Here is a 17,118-nt window from a genome sequence, read left to right as displayed (position 1 = left end):
AAAACTATTGTTTTATTTTCCAAAAGTAATGGCCATTCTTAAATGACAACTCATCAAGAGTCAAGAGTGTTGAATTGTCACATGTATTGGCGATGGAACAATGAAATTCTTACTTGCAGCAACATAACAAGCCTGTAAACCCAATACACACAGAATTATATAATTCTTAAAAAAATTAAAGGAACTAATAACCACAATATTTACGCAAAAACCTATAGTCCGTAGTGCAACCAAAGTCTGTCCATAGATGTTCAAAAATTGAGATAAATATTGTGTAGTGTTCAGGAGCCTAATATCTGTTGGGAATAAGCTTTTCTTGAACCTGGTGGCCACAGTTTCCTGGTGTTAGGAGTGAAATGAGTGTGTGGCCAGGGTGATGTGGATCTTTGATGAAATTGGCTTCCTTTTTCAGGTAGCACCTTCTATAGACCCCTTGGTTGGGGAGGTCTGTATCTGTGATAGACTGAGCAGGTCCACCACTCTCTGTAATCTCCTTCATTTCTGGACGTTGAGATGCCAAACCAGACTGTGATGCAACCAGTCAACATCGTACAACCTTTTAAACCCATTACATTACCCAATCATTATTACATCGATTGTATCTTCTCTACTTATCCTTTGTCGTATTCTTTGTTGTATATATTGGCTTACACCAAAGTTCCTCAATTAAAAAGCATATAATAAAAATTGCACAGGGTACATTTTGATATGGATCATTTAATAGTATTGCATGCCCTTAGCAAACAAAATTAATTTCTCTGCACCCTCTTCATCCAAAAGGCAGTATTTATACAAGCTTTTCTCTCTTTTCTGGTTATTATGCACTCTCCAAGTTGGATAGGCAAAAGACACAAAATGTTTTCTATTTTTAGTCATTAATAGCACTTGCCTTTGATATGTTAATAGGTTGAATTTATGGTGCATCTTTTTGGTTTCACTGAATCATTCTTAAAAGCCGGACTTCCTGCCGTTTTTTTTTCTCCAGCAATAATTCTATGCCAAGATATTTAAATTGTATTTATTAATTTATTTATGGTGGTACTATTCCTTAATTAAAGTTTATTATGTTTTCAAAATTGAAGTGCTGGTGATTTAAAACCATCTCCTGAACTCTATAATAAGAACAACAACCTTTGATCAATACTGCCTGCTCCCTGCTGTATAATTTGTCCCTCTCCTGTTCTTAAGGAAATAGTTTATGCGTATAACCAGATTACATATTTTATAGATTTTGTTATAGTCAATTTAAGACCGAGAAACTGAACTCTATTGAAGCATATCTGCTTCTTTATCAAAAAAAGTTTTATTCTCCTATTTGCGTGGAGAACCCAAAGAAAAGCTTGAAACATTATTCATTCTCTACAGCGCCCTATCCAATGCATGTTAATATAATCCATATATTGTGGATTTTCACTAATTTCAGTTGCACGGGATCTTTGCCTTTGAATTGCTGGTCAGTCCAAAGCATGCTGATGACTGTTTGCCCTGGAGTGGAATCCTTCATGGAAAGTGTATTTTGTCTGTGGTACTGTCAGTGAAGAGTCAGTCACCAGGAAATACTGATATGTAGCAGAAGCTATATGAGGAATAGAATGGGGGTTCATTGCTGTGGGAGAGGCAGAACAGGTGGACCTGCACTGCCAGGAGTTCATTAAGGCAATGAACTGCACACTTATTTACTGATGGAAAATCTCTTTGGAGGTCTGTGAGGATCACTTCAAATTAATTGTCCATTTCAAAGTACACTCTATGGAAGAACTGATGAAAACTTATGGAGACGTGATTAATGTCGCGTCACACTTCCCAATGCAAACAATCACTTTTGATGAATGCTCGTTCAACTTGTTCTTATCACTCTCAATTTTGTGCATAAAGTTTGAGCTTTGAAGAGCAAACTAAATAGGGGAGAAGAATGCTTAGCTGGAAATTAATTTCACATTGAAGGTCATCCTCAACAAATCCCAGAATAATATGCAAGATACGGCATCCATCATGATACAATTATATACACCCTTCTGTGAGGCAATTATTTTTAATGGAAGCACTTTGTTTTGTTATGTTGGCAGCACTGATTGGAGAGTGGCAGAGGATAATTTAACCTTTCAAGCTTCGATATAATGGTCCCTCAAAGGACATTCATATGCTGGAGATGAAACTATTGATGTTGACCTGGTGCATCCCTTAGGTAGTCTTTAGGTATAGCTTCAGCGTATAATTCCCTGAGCCATGGGTCTCCATCTTGATTGTGCTCCAGTACCAAGCGCTGATAGTGCGGCCTACAACAGTGAAGAGATCACTGAAACTTCAATATACACTGCATGATATTTCTTCCCACTTCTCTTCCTATAAATTGATGGATTGTATTGTTCCAGTACTCAGCTGCTGTAATTGAAAATTGTGCTGGTGTGAGCTGCCAAGAAGGTAAAGGGTAGCCCCCATGATCCATCGCAAAGAGCCTTGTTGGCTGCTGAAAATATCTCCAGTGCAAACTCAGTAATAATGAAGGAATTGCCAAAAATGTGGCATTCGGTGTTATAAAGTACTCTTAAAACCAGCTATGCATTGAGGAGGCAAAAGTCTTTTCTATTGATTATCTCAATAATCAATTGAACCATGATATCTCAGGAATCCAGTCAATAGCTACCTGCACTCATGAGAAACTGGCAGTGCCAGCAAAATTCAGTGCCTGAGATGACATCCTTTCCTCTGAAATTAAAGAAAAATAAATCCCTCCTACAAGAATACAGTGTCTCATTGACCTCTCTGCTGCTGCAGTGAGCAGCAGAATGGGAAATATGAAATGGATCTGCTGCTGCTGTCTGGAAAAGATCCAGTAAGCAGGACGTTTGGAAACACTTTGACCTCCAGTGAGAGCTATCCAGAGCCATGGTCACAAATCTTCCACTTTTTTTAGTTTAGCTTAGTTTAGTTTAGTTTAATTTAGAGATACAGTGCAGAAACAGGCCCTTCGTTCCACTGAGTCTGCACCGACCAGCAATCCTTGTACATTAACACTACCCTACACACATTAGGGACAATTTTACATTTATACCAAGCCAATTAACTGACAAACCTGTACGCCTTTGGAGTGTGGGAGGAAACTAAAGATCTTGGAGAAAACCCAGGCAGGTCACGGAGAACGTACAAACTCCGTCCAGACAAGTACCCGTGGTCAGGATCATAGCCGGGTCTCTGCTGATAGAAATGTCTTTGACTCATTCCTTGAGAAGCCTGACCCTCCCTGAGCCTATCCTGGGAGTGTCACAACCAAGGCACCCACAGAATGATTAGCGTAATAACTCAATGGTGGAGACAAAACACTCCCAATTAGTTATAGCACACTCTGTGTACTTTGAAACATGTTTGAACAGTCTGCAGTCAGCTCTGAGGCTTCCCATTCAAATCTCTTGATGTCAGCAAAGTGTTATTTAAAAAAATTAGAAGAGCAATAATTTGTAATTTATGCGCATAGTTTTACCGAGTCTGTAACACGATGGACACAAAATGTTGGAGTAACTCAGCAGGACAGGCAACATCACTGGAGAGAAGGAATGGGTGACGTATTGGGTCGAGACTTTTCGTCTGAAGAACTTGTCCCGCTGAGTTACTCCAGCATTTTGTGTCTATCTTCGGTGTAAACCAGCATCTGTCGTTCCTTCCTACACATTTAGTCTATACAGGTACCACGATAGTTGTTGAGTGGAATTTTGAATATCCATTTATGTTGGTGTGGATGGAAGTGTGCTGTGTGAATAGTGAGGCCATGTGGCAAGTGCCTGATACTGGAGAAAGGTCAGGCACACTACATGGATGGTGACTAGAAACACAGACAAGTACTTTGCAATTGACCCAAGTTTTTATCCAGAATTGTTGGCCAAGTCTATCTACTCCAGGTGAAATCAATTCTGGATTGCACAGTGCATTAAATAAAACATGTTAACCGTTCCACTTTATAAACTATTGAATGTATATATTCTGTTAGGTTTGCAGAAATACCTAATAATACAAAGTACCTGAAAACTATTTCGTATTTAAATGCCTTTTTCATTTACTAAAATACACAATCGTTTTTGATTATCGCATTATGATGTCGTCGTTTTTAAAGAATATTCTACAACTGGTATTATGTTTAATTTATTTTAAACTCAAGATTACATTCTTTCCAAAAACTATTGTATTACTTCATCCTCAGCTCATCATTGCTTCCACCCAGTGTCCAAATATTCCAAGACACTACCCATTCTTATGCTAGTTGAGAATGCTAATCTTTCAAAGATCATTTTTGAAGTTAATATGAAAGTTAATGTTGGAGTTAATGTCAAAAGCATCCATTGTTTTGCAGACAGCATTTAAGAATTTTGTTTCTTTTTAAACTTAATATGTTTAATTATGGTAGAACAATACCTACTACATTTCTGCATAATCAGGGATGTTAAAGTTTGACAGCAACATCAATGATAATTTTATTTGACATCAGACTTCTTCTAGTGATAAGAACAGAACCTTCCCAACTGTTGCAGTCAATTTGGCAAAGGCACATTTACGTACTTATTGCTACTAATTTTGAGGCATCCATCCAAGATGTAAATTGAATGACTCCCAATATAGCAGAACCACACAGCCAACTGACTACCAGTAATCCTTTGAATGTAATGCATAAATGATGCATTTTTGTCAACAATTATTCATGAATCCAGGAATCATCAACTTGCAAACCGAAGACGTTCGGTCTAGCTCAAGCTGTCTCCTTGAAGAGCAATCTATTCTGCTGTGTTCCTACAGTCTTTTCCACAAACCTACAAATTATTTCCGTTCAAGTGCCAATCCAATTCCCTTTTCGTCATCCCGGGTTAACTCCGCTTCCATTGCAAATTTGTTTAATTAGTTAGGAATGGATGTAGTCTTAATAAATAAAAATATGGCCATTTTTGAAAAAGATTCATGATCAGTTGGGGCAGCACAGTGGTGCAGCTGGTAGAACTGTTGCCTCACAGCGGCAGTGACCCGGGATCGATCCTGACCTTGGGTGCTATCTGTGTGGAGTTTGCATGTTCTCCCTGCGACCGCATGGGTTTCCTTTGGGAGCTGCGGTTCCCTCCCATATCCCAAAAATGGGCAGCTTTGTAAGTTGATTGGCCATTGTAAAGTTGCCCCTAGTGTGCAGGGACTGGATGTGGAAATGGATTAACATAGAACTTGTGTGAATGGTGATTAATGGGTGTCAAGAAAGACTGGATAGACTCGGCTTGTACTCGCTAGAATTTAGAAGATTGAGAGTGGATCTTATAGAAACTTACAAAATTCTTAAGGGGTTGGACAGGCTAGATGCAGGAAGATTGTTCCCGATGTTGGGGAAGTCCATAACAAGGGGTCACAGTTTAAGGATAAGGGGAAAATCTTTTAGGACCGAGATGAGAAAAACATTTTTCACACAGAGAGTGGTGAATCTCTGGAATTCTCTCCCACAGAAGGTAGTTGAGGCCAGTTCATTGGCTATATTTAAGAGGGAGTTAGATGTGGCCCTTGTGGCTAAAGGGATCAGGGGGTATGGAGAGAAGGCAGGTACAGGATACTGAGTTGGATGATCAGACATGATCATATTGAATGGCGGTGCAGGCCCGAAGGGCCGAATGGCCTACTCCTGCACCTATTTTCTATGTTTCTATGTCATAGATGGTGAGCCAAAGGGCCTGTTTCCATGTTCTTTCTCTAAACTAAATGAAGTCAAGCTTTTTGCTTTACAATATCTACATAGAAACAAACTAAATTTGTTGTAGCAATGGTGGCCTGAGGTCCTTCGCGTTTATACTTTAAACAATGACCTAACCAAAGTTTTAAGAGGGACACAGAATGCTGGAATAACTCGGCGAGTCAGGCAGCATCTCTGGAGAACATGGATAGGTGATCTTTTGAGTTGGGGTCCCTTCAGTCTGAAGAGCAGTCCCAACCCGAAACGTCACCTATCCAAGTTCTCCAGAGCCGCTGCCTAATCTGCTGAGTTACTCCAGCACTTTGTGTCTTTTTCTGTAAACCAGCACCAGCAGTTCCTTGTTTCTACAGTCAAGAGGTAACTTGGTGAAGGAAATCGGTTACTTATAGGGGTATTAAAAAAAGAGATTGAAAGTGCAGAAAGGTTTAGAGGGACCACTATAATATAGGGCCCAGAGAACTGAACTTCAATGATAATACAAAGTCAGGGGTGAGATAAGTTGGAGGAACAAAAACAGAGGCAGGTGAATCATCAAGAGAGGTGATGGAAGACAGAAATAGATTTTATCAGTTTCTAAATAGAAGCTAAGAGCATGTTTTCAGCCGATATGGTCAAAGGGCAGCCTGCTGTTGAGGGAGAGAGCAAAGGCTGGATTCCAGCAGGATTGCCTTTCATTATTGTGACAGGCAATTGAACCTGACTGGAGAGATTCTTCATGCTTCTTCGAGATATGGTCATGAATTGGGGGGTGATAACCTGTTTAAGAATATTGAAAAGGAAGAAGACAATGGAAGACATTAGGAATGAGTGCAAAAGCAGAGCAGAAAGCAATGAAGGCTTCTCCTGTTTAACTCCATGAAAATTATACTTTTTGTGAGAGAAAATTGTGTGGAAGCTAAATTCTGCCAGAGATTCAAAAGAATAACACAAATATAATGATTAGTGAATTAGTTGAGGTTTAGGTGAGGAGTAAATTGATATATGAATGAATTGTGAATGCAGCTCATGGCCACAGTTAGATATTTTCTGAAGAAGGGTCTCGACCCAAAACGTCATCCATTCCTTCTGCCTGTCCTGCTGAGTTACTCCAGCCTTTTGTGTCTATCTTCGGTTTAAACCAGCATCTCCAGTTCCTTGCTACGCGTAGATATTTTGATTACTGGTTCAGTCCAATGAATGGGAAGGACTGGATTAAAAATGGCTCTGGATTACAAGTATTAAAGATTGACATTTTCTAAAGAGAGAGGTGGATGCAATGGTTATGGCTGGTTCGTGTGAGACATGAGCCGATGCCTCACATTTTTGTATTGCACATTCCCCATTACAGCACTAATCTTTTGCGGTCCTGAGGGTCCAATTAAACTGGAAGCCTTGCTGCCACTATGGTTCCTGAACAGTCAACAAGCCTCAGAGGCTGGATCCTGAGGCCCCTACCCCTGGACTATCCTCATAGTTTTCTACAGTGTCACAAATCCTTCTAACATCCTAACCAGCATCAGCAGTTCCTTGTTTCTAGAGATACTGTTCTGAAATGTTTCTGAGATTAAGGCACTTGAAAACAATTCAAATATGTCTAAATTAATTAAAAATAAAAAAAAATAAATATGAAGATGAATACACATTTAATTAACATCAATTAACTGAAACATGAATATTAATTCAAACAACGGGGCAAGCAAACAAATCACTTAATTACACTTACCTTTCCATTCAGTTCGGTAGCTCTACTCAAATATATGGGGACTTGTTTGGAACACTTTCATGACTGCCGTGAAGTTGGGAATTCAGATACAGACTGTATCAGGCCCCTGACCTCAGTGAGACTGAGATTCACAAAGGACTTGAAACTTACATTGTATTATTTCATGTTAAATAGATTTGTTGTTCCTGTTTGCTTTATTGCATTTTCATGAAACCTTTGACTGCCCAGTCTCTCATTACAGCCACAATGTGAATTGATGCAATTATCAGACATTTCTTCTCATGAAATGTATTGCTTTATTAGTAATGATATTGGATCATTATGTCACGTGCACCTAAAATATTCTCAAATATTTTGTTTGCTTGCTATCCAGGCTAATCATACCATACAAGAGTGCAACACGAGTGCAAAAGAGAAAGGAATATAGTTTACAGTTACAGAGAATGTGCAAATAAAGCAAAGTGAAAGGGCACAGTGAGGATGATTGAGAATACATATTTAGTATATGAGAGGACCCTTCAGGGGTCTTGTAACTGCAGGGAAGAAACTGGTGTTATGCAGTTCAAGCCTTTGTATCTTCTGCCTGACAAAAGAGAGAAGAGAGAATGACTGGGGTGTGAGTGGTCCTTAATTGTGTTGGGGGAAGCTGGTTTGCATCCACAATTCTCTGCAAATTATTACAGATTGTGAGCAAATATGGGGCCCAAAACTGCTCAGAATACTCTAAATGTGGTCTGACCAGTGCCTTCTAAAGTCTCAGCATTACTTCCATGTTTTTACACTCTAGTCCTCTCAAAATAAATGCTAACAAAGCATTTTCCTTTCTTATTACCGATTCAAATTGCAAATTAATCTTTTGGGAATCCTGCATCAGCAGTCCCTAGTCCCTTTGCACCTCCAAATTCTGAATCCTCTCCCCATTTACAAAATAGCATACGCCTTTATTCCTACTACCAAAATGCATGACTCCACGCTTTGCTGCACTGTATTCCATCTGCCACCCTGAGCCCACTCTCCCAACCTGTCCAAGTCCTTCTGCGGAGTCTACTTTCTCTGCCCCTACACCTATCTTCATGTCATCTGGCCATGAAGTCTTCAATTCTCTCACCCAAATCATTGATTAACAGTCTGCTCTTTAGTGGGAAAAGGTACAGTCTGAACTTTTGTGGGATAAGGTACAGTCTGCACTTTTGTGTGTCTTTATATTATTTATCTCTCTTGCTTCACTGGCAGTGATGATGGCAGGTATGTCCACTGGTTCCACGGGTTAAAGTTTTGAGTTGGGGCAAGGCCAACTTTGAAGGAATAAGACAGGAACTAGCTCAAGTTGATTGGAACAGATTGTTTGAAGTTGGATGTTTTTTAAAGTGTGCTCACAAGAGTCCAGGACATGCCTGTTCCTGTTAGTGTGAAGGGCACGATAGATAGGCATAAGGAAGCTTGGATGATGAGAGAAATTTAGGCTCTGATCAAGAGTAAGAAGGAACCAGAGTAAGACGAGAACAAGAGCAAGAAGGAACCATGGGGCAGATATAAACAGCTGGGATAAAGTGTATCCTTGGAGGAGTTTCGAGAACTGAGAAGCTAGCTGAAAAGGGAAATCATGAGGGCAAAAAGGAACTGATAGCTCTAGCAGATAACATTAAGGATAATCTCAGTAGATTTTATAAGTACATAAAGGGAAAAGGGGTAACCAGAGAGAGAATGGGACCCTTCAGGAATCAAAGCAGTCAACTCTGTGTGAAGCCACAGGAGGTGGGCAAGGTCCTCAATTAGTATTTCTCCTGTTTTTACCAGTGGAGAAAGACATGAGGACTGGAGAACTTGGAGCAGTCATTGGAAATGTCTTGAGGGCAGTCAGTATTATAGACGAGGAGATGCCAGAGGATGTAGTTGAGACAGGGACTATCCCAACATTTAAGAAACAATGAGACAGATACATGAATAGGACAGGTTTGGAGGGATATGCACCAAATGTGGGCAGGTGGGACCAGTGTAGCTGGAATACGTTGGCCGGTGCAGGCAAATTGGGCCGAAGGGCCTATTTCCACACTGTATCACTCTATGACTCTATGACTGAAGCTCCTGACGTGTCTAAAGGTAGAGTAATCTCCCGGGCTTGATCAGATATATCCGAGGACACAATGGGAAGATAGAGAAGAAATTGCAGGTGCCTGGCTGAGATATATAAGTCATCTTTAAATATGGTAAGAAGCTTGAAGACTAGGGTGGCAAATTTCATCTCCATTTCAGAAGGGCAGCAGGGAAAAGCCTGGGAACCACAGGCTAGTAAGCTTAATATCTGTAGTTGGAAAGTTACAAGAGAGTATTCTGAGGGATAAGATAGACATGCATTTAAATGGACAAGGACTGATTGGAGATTGCCAGTGAGGTGGGACGTGGGAGATCGTGTGTCATGAATTTGATTCAATTTTTTGAAAATGTGACCAAATAGGTTGAGGGCAGAGCTGTGGACATTGTATATATGGATTTCAGCAAGGCATTTGACAAGGAACCGCAAGGTATTCCTCTCTGGAAGGTTAGATCGCATGGGATCCAAGGAGAGATAGTGAAAGGTTGAGCAGGCTTGGACTATATTCCTTGGAATGTAGGAAGATGAGTGGTGATCTTACAGAGGTGGACAAAATCATGAGAGGAATAGATCGGGTAAATGCACAGTCCTTTGCCCGGAGTAGGGGAATCTAGAACCAGAGGTCATTGTTTTAAGGTGAGGGGGGGAAAGTTTTAATAGTGACATGCTAGAGTCAGTTATTAAAGATGGGATAGCAGCACATTTGGAAAGTGGTGAAATCATTGGACAAAGTCAGCATGGATTTACAAAAGGTAAATCATGTCTGACGAATCTTATAGAATTTTTCGAGGATGTAACTAGTAGCGTGGATAGGGGAAAACCAGTGGATGTGGTGTATCTGGACTTCCAGAAGGCTTTCGACAAGGTCCCACATAAGAGTTTAGTATACAAACTTAAAGCACACGGCATTGGGGGTTCAGTATTGATGTGGATAGAGAACTGGCTGGCAAACAGGAAGCAAAGAGTAGGAGTAAACGGGTCCTTTTCACAATGGCAGGCAGTGACTAGTGGGGTACCGCAAGGCTCAGTGCTGGGACCCCAGCTATTTACAATATATATTAATGATCTGGATGAGGGAATTGAAGGCAATATCTCCAAGTTTACGGATGACACTAAGCTGGGGGGCAGTGTTAGCTGTGAGGAGGATGCTAGGAGACTGCAAGGTGACTTGGATAGGCTGGGTGAGTGGGCAAATGTTTGGCAGATGCAGTATAATGTAGATAAATGTGAGGTTATCCATTTTGGTGGCAAAAACAGGAAAGCAGACTATTATCTAAATGGTGGCCGACTAGGAAAAGGGGAGATGCAGCGAGACCTGGGTGTCATGGTACACCAGTCATTGAAAGTAGGCATGCAGGTGCAGCAGGCAGTGAAGAAAGCGAATGGTATGTTAGCTTTCATAGCAAAAGGATTTGAGTATAGGAGCAGGGAGGTTCTACTGCAGTTGTACAGGGTCTTGGTGAGACCACACCTGGAGTATTGCGTACAGTTTTGGTCTCCAAATCTGAGGAAGGACATTATTGCCATAGAGGGAGTGCAGAGAAGGTTCACCAGACTGATTCCTGGGATGTCAGGACTGTCTTATGATGAAAGACTGGATAGACTTGGTTTATACTCTCTAGAATTTAGGAGATTGAGAGGGGATCTTATAGAAACTTACAAAATTCTTAAGGGGTTGGACAGGCTAGATGCAGGAAGATTGCTCCCGATGTTGGGGAAGTCCAGGACAAGGGGTCACAGCTTAAGGATAAGGGGGAAATCCTTTAAAACCGAGATGAGAATAACTTTTTTCACACAGAGAGTGGTGAATCTCTGGAACTCTCTGCCACAGAGGGTAGTCGAGGCCAGTTCATTGGCTATATTTAAGAGGGAGTTAGATGTGGCCCTTGTGGCTAAGGGGATCAGAGGGTATGGAGAGAAGGCAGGTACGGGATACTGAGTTGGATGATCAGCCATGATCATATTGAATGGCGGTGCAGGCTCGAAGGGCCGAATGGCCTACTCCTGCACCTAATTTCTATGTTTCTATGTTTCTATGAAGGGCAACTTTTTCACACAAAGGGTGGTGGGTGTATGGAACGAGCTGCCGGAGGAGGTCGTTGAGGCAGATACTATCATAACTTTTAAGGGACATTTGGACAGGTACATGGATAGGTCAGGTTTAGAGGGTTATGGATAAAGCTTGGGCAGGTGGGACCTGTGTAGATGGGGCATGTTGGTCAACGTGGGCAATTTGTGCCAAAGGGCCTGTTTCCACACCGTATGACTTTATGACTATAATTCGAAATGGTTTTATTGTTGAGTTAAATCACGTGTATTTATTACCAAACTGGAATTGTATTGTTTTTAATCAACATTCTGAAATGAGCAATAACTAATATGTGTGGCATTTCTGGGCCAGACCCTTCAGACTGAAGAAGGGTCTCGCCCCGAAACGTCATTCGCTCCAGCGACGCTGCCTGTCCCGCTGTTACTCCAGCATTCCGTGTCCATCTTCGTTATAAACCAGCATCTACCGTTCCTTCCTACACACTAGATAATACGCACTTGATGCAGTGAGGGAAACTTGTTGCCACATCGACCCTTCGATGTTCTCCAGTCCCGCAGTTACACCCTATATTTGGGAGGCGGCGTTCCGTATTCACGTTGGGAGACGTGCTGCAGTAATTGACAGTGCAACTGGCCATTCAAGGGGGGTGAAAGTGAACCAGTCGCCCAGGTTCCAGCCAATGTGCGGTGTGAGTGGGTGGGTCGGAGCGCTCGGATGCTTCAATCTATCAGAGTGGGAACTCTGCTGCTGATGTGTTAGATCCTGGCGGAGTTTGAGTTTTGAAACCCGCGTTGCCTTGAAATCACACAAAGAAGTGATGAAAATATAAGATTTCGAACTTCGGAAGACGTAATTGTTTCGTATTGAAAAATTGCATTGAGGGGAGAGCGTATGGGACGACTTTAAAGCACTTTGGGGCAAGTCCATTAACGTTTTAAATGGTGAAAGCGCAGAAAATGCAGCTGTTTATTTCATTGTATGTTTTACTTCTCCCCCCGAATAGTTGTCAGCGAAAATAACTTGGGATTTTAATGTAAAAGAATAACTTGTATTTTGACAAATTGTCTAAATACGAAGCATCAGTCACTCGGATGAAATGCCAACCGCGGATACGTGACTAGATCATTATTAATCTGCAATGTTATAAAAGAACATTAGGCCACCCTCTTTACATATGGAAATAGTTGTGTGAACTGCTCCAATACTGTTGAAACAGAACGATTTAGCCGTGTTCTGTTCACGACGTAACGTGGATGAAATAGTTTCAATTTTATGGTAGCAGAGTCGATTGGAAAAACAGTAAGAATCACTTTTTCTCCCAGTTAGATTTGCCTTAAATGCTCTCTCTAGCGACTTCAATGGTATTTGTTTATGCCTTCAAGTCAGAGGTTCGGGAAAAAATGTCAGTTTGAACGGTGTCCGTTCTATAACCTCATTCTTAATGCGACAGAAGATGTCCAGACATAGAGTTGGTCTTTTAGTCGTTACTGTGTTTTCCCCAACCCAGAACATTTGTATTAAAGCAAAGTACTGGGTTTATTATTCATCCCAAAGAAAAACGTTGGGCAGGAAGCAGCAATGGAACCATAGCATTTCGAGTCAAACTCCTTTTTTATCGGAAAGTTCAGCAATTTCTGCTTTGTTTTAAAAACATCCAAAACAAATCAAATTATAAATATTAAGCTAGAGAGGCTGGTGAGTTCTGGATATGATTGTGGATTTTAGATAAATAGAATGAGAGTTCAACAAAAACAAAAGTTACAAACTTAGTAAGATTGCATGATGTTCATCTGATAAGTATCTTAGAAAGCTTCAATAAACATTGAAGAATCCAAGTGTGGATAGCTTTGGAATTATATGCCGATTTATTATGTTGAAACAAGGAACTGCAAAATGTTGGTTAAACACAAAAGGACATGAAAGTGCTGGAATAACTCATCAGGTCAGGCAGCATCTGATGCTGACTGACCTGCTAAGTTACTCCTGCACTTTATGTCCTTTTGGCCATCTGGTACAAGGGTTCCCAACCTGGGTAAATTTGTTGATTCTGGATTTGTACATATTTTTTCTTATTGACTATGTTTGGTTCTGGTATACTGGTATCTGTTCATCATTAGTTCATAAATAAGTGAAATAACTTTGTTATTAAAGTTGCCAGGGGTAAATGGGACCGATAAGGTTGTGAATCCCTGATCTAGTATAATGATTCTCTGTTGAGCTGCCAGACAGATTGTTGTATAATGGCACAGCTAATTGGCTCTGTCAAAGGTTGTATAATATACTAGACCAAGCGCAGACCCGTTGGGTCTGTACCCCCAACGTGCGGTTGTGGGGGGGGGGAGGTGGCATGCAGCGTCACACACACTAACTATCTCCCCCCCCCCCGCACTCACGCTAATTAACCCCCTTGATATTATATTAATATTATTAATTTGCTCCTTTTACCCCATAAACACCCTATCTACTGACGCACATTGGCTGGAACCTGAGAGCTGAAGGACATTACAGAATGATGCTCTCGCATTTGAAAGATGCATTGGCACATATTATCAATGAATGAAATAAGGTCTATATGAGCAAGACTGAGCCAGGCACACCGATTATGTTCTGGATTTCACTCTGTTCTGCAATGCACCAGCTGTTCTCAATTACAATGAATGAAATAGTTCCAAGTGTTTGCCATCATATTTTAGAGGACTTGGCACAAAGTAAACTGGAAAAAATAAATAGATCTTTCAGCTTGGATACTGATGGGAGTGATTACAGAAGGCATTTTTATGTTAATTACCCTTGGGTAAATAAAATGTAAGGCTCTGTACACCTTAAATGTGTTTCAACATGTAGTGAAAGCATAACAGCAGCACAATTAATATTAATTCAACACATTTTAATTTAAAGGAGCATCCCAAGGTATCTCACAGAAATTTATTAAACCATATTTAACATTCATACAAGGGGATACTGAAATAAATGACCAAAAGCATTGTTAATGTCAGGTTTAAAGAGCATTTTGAAGGAGAAAGAGATAAAGGGGCAGAGAGGTTCAGGGAGAGAATAAAACCATTATTACTGATAGCATGGTATCTCTAGGTGGAGTGATTAGAGTTTGGATATTCTCAAGGGGCCGAAATTATAATAATGCAGAGTGTGTTGAGGGAATGAGATTACAGACTCAACCAGTGGTGACTCCAGAGCCATTTAAATATTCATAAATCCTACATTCTCACCTTGAAAGAATGGGAAAATTATAGGGCGATTAAAGAAAACATTCAGGTCAACAATGGATCAGCCGTGATCGCATTGAATAGATGAAACAAGCTCAAATGTCTTGTATATATAATCTTAGATTCATAATGGCACAATGCAGACTGGTTGACACATCAGTTTCTTTGTCCCACTTGTCCTATTTCTCCAATTGTTAATTGAATGCTGAGCTGACGAGCATTGCCATGATTGACTATTGGAGTATTGGGTAGATACTAATCGTGATCTAGCATTTGGGGAAACTATGCATCAATGACTAATTGATTATTTTTCAGATGAACAAGGTAAGATGATATAGTGATAATCGGATTAAGTCTGTGCACTGCCATCTCACTTACAGGAACTGGCATGGTGTTTCTGTAAGTAAATACCAAGCTGGTGTGGTATTGAGGCATACAGATTATGAAAACCCCTATACCAATTGAATATTTCATGCTGTCATTTTGTCTATTTCCATTTATCTTTGCCTTTTGGATTACTAGAGTTCAATAGATGAGATTGAGTGACCTTTGCTCCGGATTGGAGGCAGCAAGGTTGAACAGTATTCTATGTTTCCCATGGATTTGCTCAGTTCCAGTTGGGAGTTAGTTGGAGATAAGATGCAATATTGAAGTATTTAGGAGGGTCCAAGTGAAGGTCCAGCCTCTCTTGGGTGGCATATGACACAACGATTGGTTGTCCATCCCTTGGTTAGAATTATAGTTTACATGTCATCATGTACTGGATGTAGAATGCTGATGAATTTCTGAAGGCAACCACATTTGAGAAGGGCTCTCGAGAACCACACTTGGTTGACAGATACAAATGTGATTTGTGTCGAAAATGGCCATACGTAGTTGTTGATGCTGCTCCATTCTCTTTTCTTGGAGCTGTCGAGAGGAAGATATAGTCATTGTATCTCTTGATAGACAGAATCCACAGAAAGGAGTCCTTCAAGCACTGGGAGGAGACTGTTGTGGAGGACCCTTGTAATGACTTTCCCAGCAACAGAAATCAGGATGACCTGTCTGTAATTACAAAAATCAGATTTGTCCCCTTTCTGGAAGATGGTTGTGATTATTGTGGTCTGAGGTTGCCTGACGCAGTACTTTCATCCCGGGTAAGGGAGGTGAGGTTGTGAGTTTGTGCCAAATGATCTGGATGTTGGATTTGCAGGCTTTGTGGTTAAGTTTGCGGATGATACAAAGATAGGTGGAGGGACGGGTAGACTAGTCCCCTTTCTAGCATTGACATGGCTAGAGAACTGGTTGGCAGACAGAAAGCAAAGAGTAGGAATTAACAAGTCCTTTTCAGAATGACAGGCAGTGACAAGTGGCGTGCTGCAAGGCACGGTGCTGGGACCCCAGTCATTTACAATATATATTAACGATTTAGATGAGGGAATTAAATGTGGCATCTCCAAATTTGCGGATGACACAAAGCAGGGTGGCAGTGTGAGCTACAATAAGGATCCTATGAGGCTGCAGGGTGACTTGGATAGGTTGGGTGAGTGGGCAGATGCATGGCAGATGCAGTGTAATGTGGATAAATGTGAGGTTATCCACTTTGGTGGCAAGAACAGGAAGGCAGATTATTATCTGAATGGTGTCAGTTTAGGAAAAGGGGAGGTGCAATGAGACCTGGGTGTGCTTGTACATCAGTCATTGGAATCATGCAGGTACAGCAGGCAGTGAAGAAAGCTAATGGCATGTTGGCATTCATTGCAAGAAGATTTGAGTTTAGGATCAAGGAAGTCCTACTGCAGTTGTACAGGGCTCTGATGAGACCACACCTGGAGTATTCTGTGCAGTTTTGGCCTCCTCATTTAAGGAAGTACATTATTGCTATTGAGGGAGTGCAGCATAGGTTCACCAGGTTAATTCCTGGGATGGGGGGACTGACATATGATAAAATAGGTCGACTGGGCTTGCATTCACTGGAATTTAGGATGAAAGGGGATCTTATAAAAACATTTTAAATTCTTGAAGGACAGGCTAGATACAGGAAAAATGTTCCCGATGTTAGGGGAGTCCAGAACCAGGGGTCACAGATTAAGAATAAGAGGTAGGCCATTTAGGACAGATTCACCCAGAGAGTTGTGAATCTGTGGAATTCTCTGCCACAGAAGGCAGTGGAGGCCAATTCACTGGATGTTTTCAAGTAAAAGGCTTCGGAGGCTTCATTCGTGGGCCCTGTGGACAATAACATCGGGAGGTGACCTGTTTGGTGACCGACTCCGAACTCCAGCAACAGCAGCTTCGTCCGCCCCGAATCGTGGGGCTTCAATCGGCCCGTTCATGGGGCCTTTTATCGCCCGGCAT

The 17,118-nt window shown here is 41.1% G+C and overlaps 1 protein-coding gene across 2 annotated transcripts in view; it reads left to right on the top strand.

Annotated features, from left to right (window-relative positions):
- The first annotated feature begins 12,260 nt into the window (after window positions 1-12,260).
- The window catches only part of tmem45a (transmembrane protein 45A), a 61,623-nt gene continuing 56,765 nt past the window's right edge, over window positions 12,261-17,118 (top strand). The window contains exon 1 of one of the 2 annotated variants that reach the window (XM_033032623.1): window positions 12,261-12,471. The gene's annotated coding sequence lies outside the window, so the exon portion shown is untranslated. Of the gene's footprint in view, window positions 12,496-17,118 lie in introns of both variants that reach the window. The other variant, XM_033032622.1, reaches the window with a different exon arrangement.

The sequence above is a fragment of the Amblyraja radiata genome, chromosome 14 (assembly GCF_010909765.2).
Source record: "Amblyraja radiata isolate CabotCenter1 chromosome 14, sAmbRad1.1.pri, whole genome shotgun sequence".
Classification (NCBI taxonomy): domain Eukaryota; kingdom Metazoa; phylum Chordata; class Chondrichthyes; order Rajiformes; family Rajidae; genus Amblyraja; species Amblyraja radiata.
This window is presented reverse-complemented; position numbering and strand designations above follow the sequence as displayed.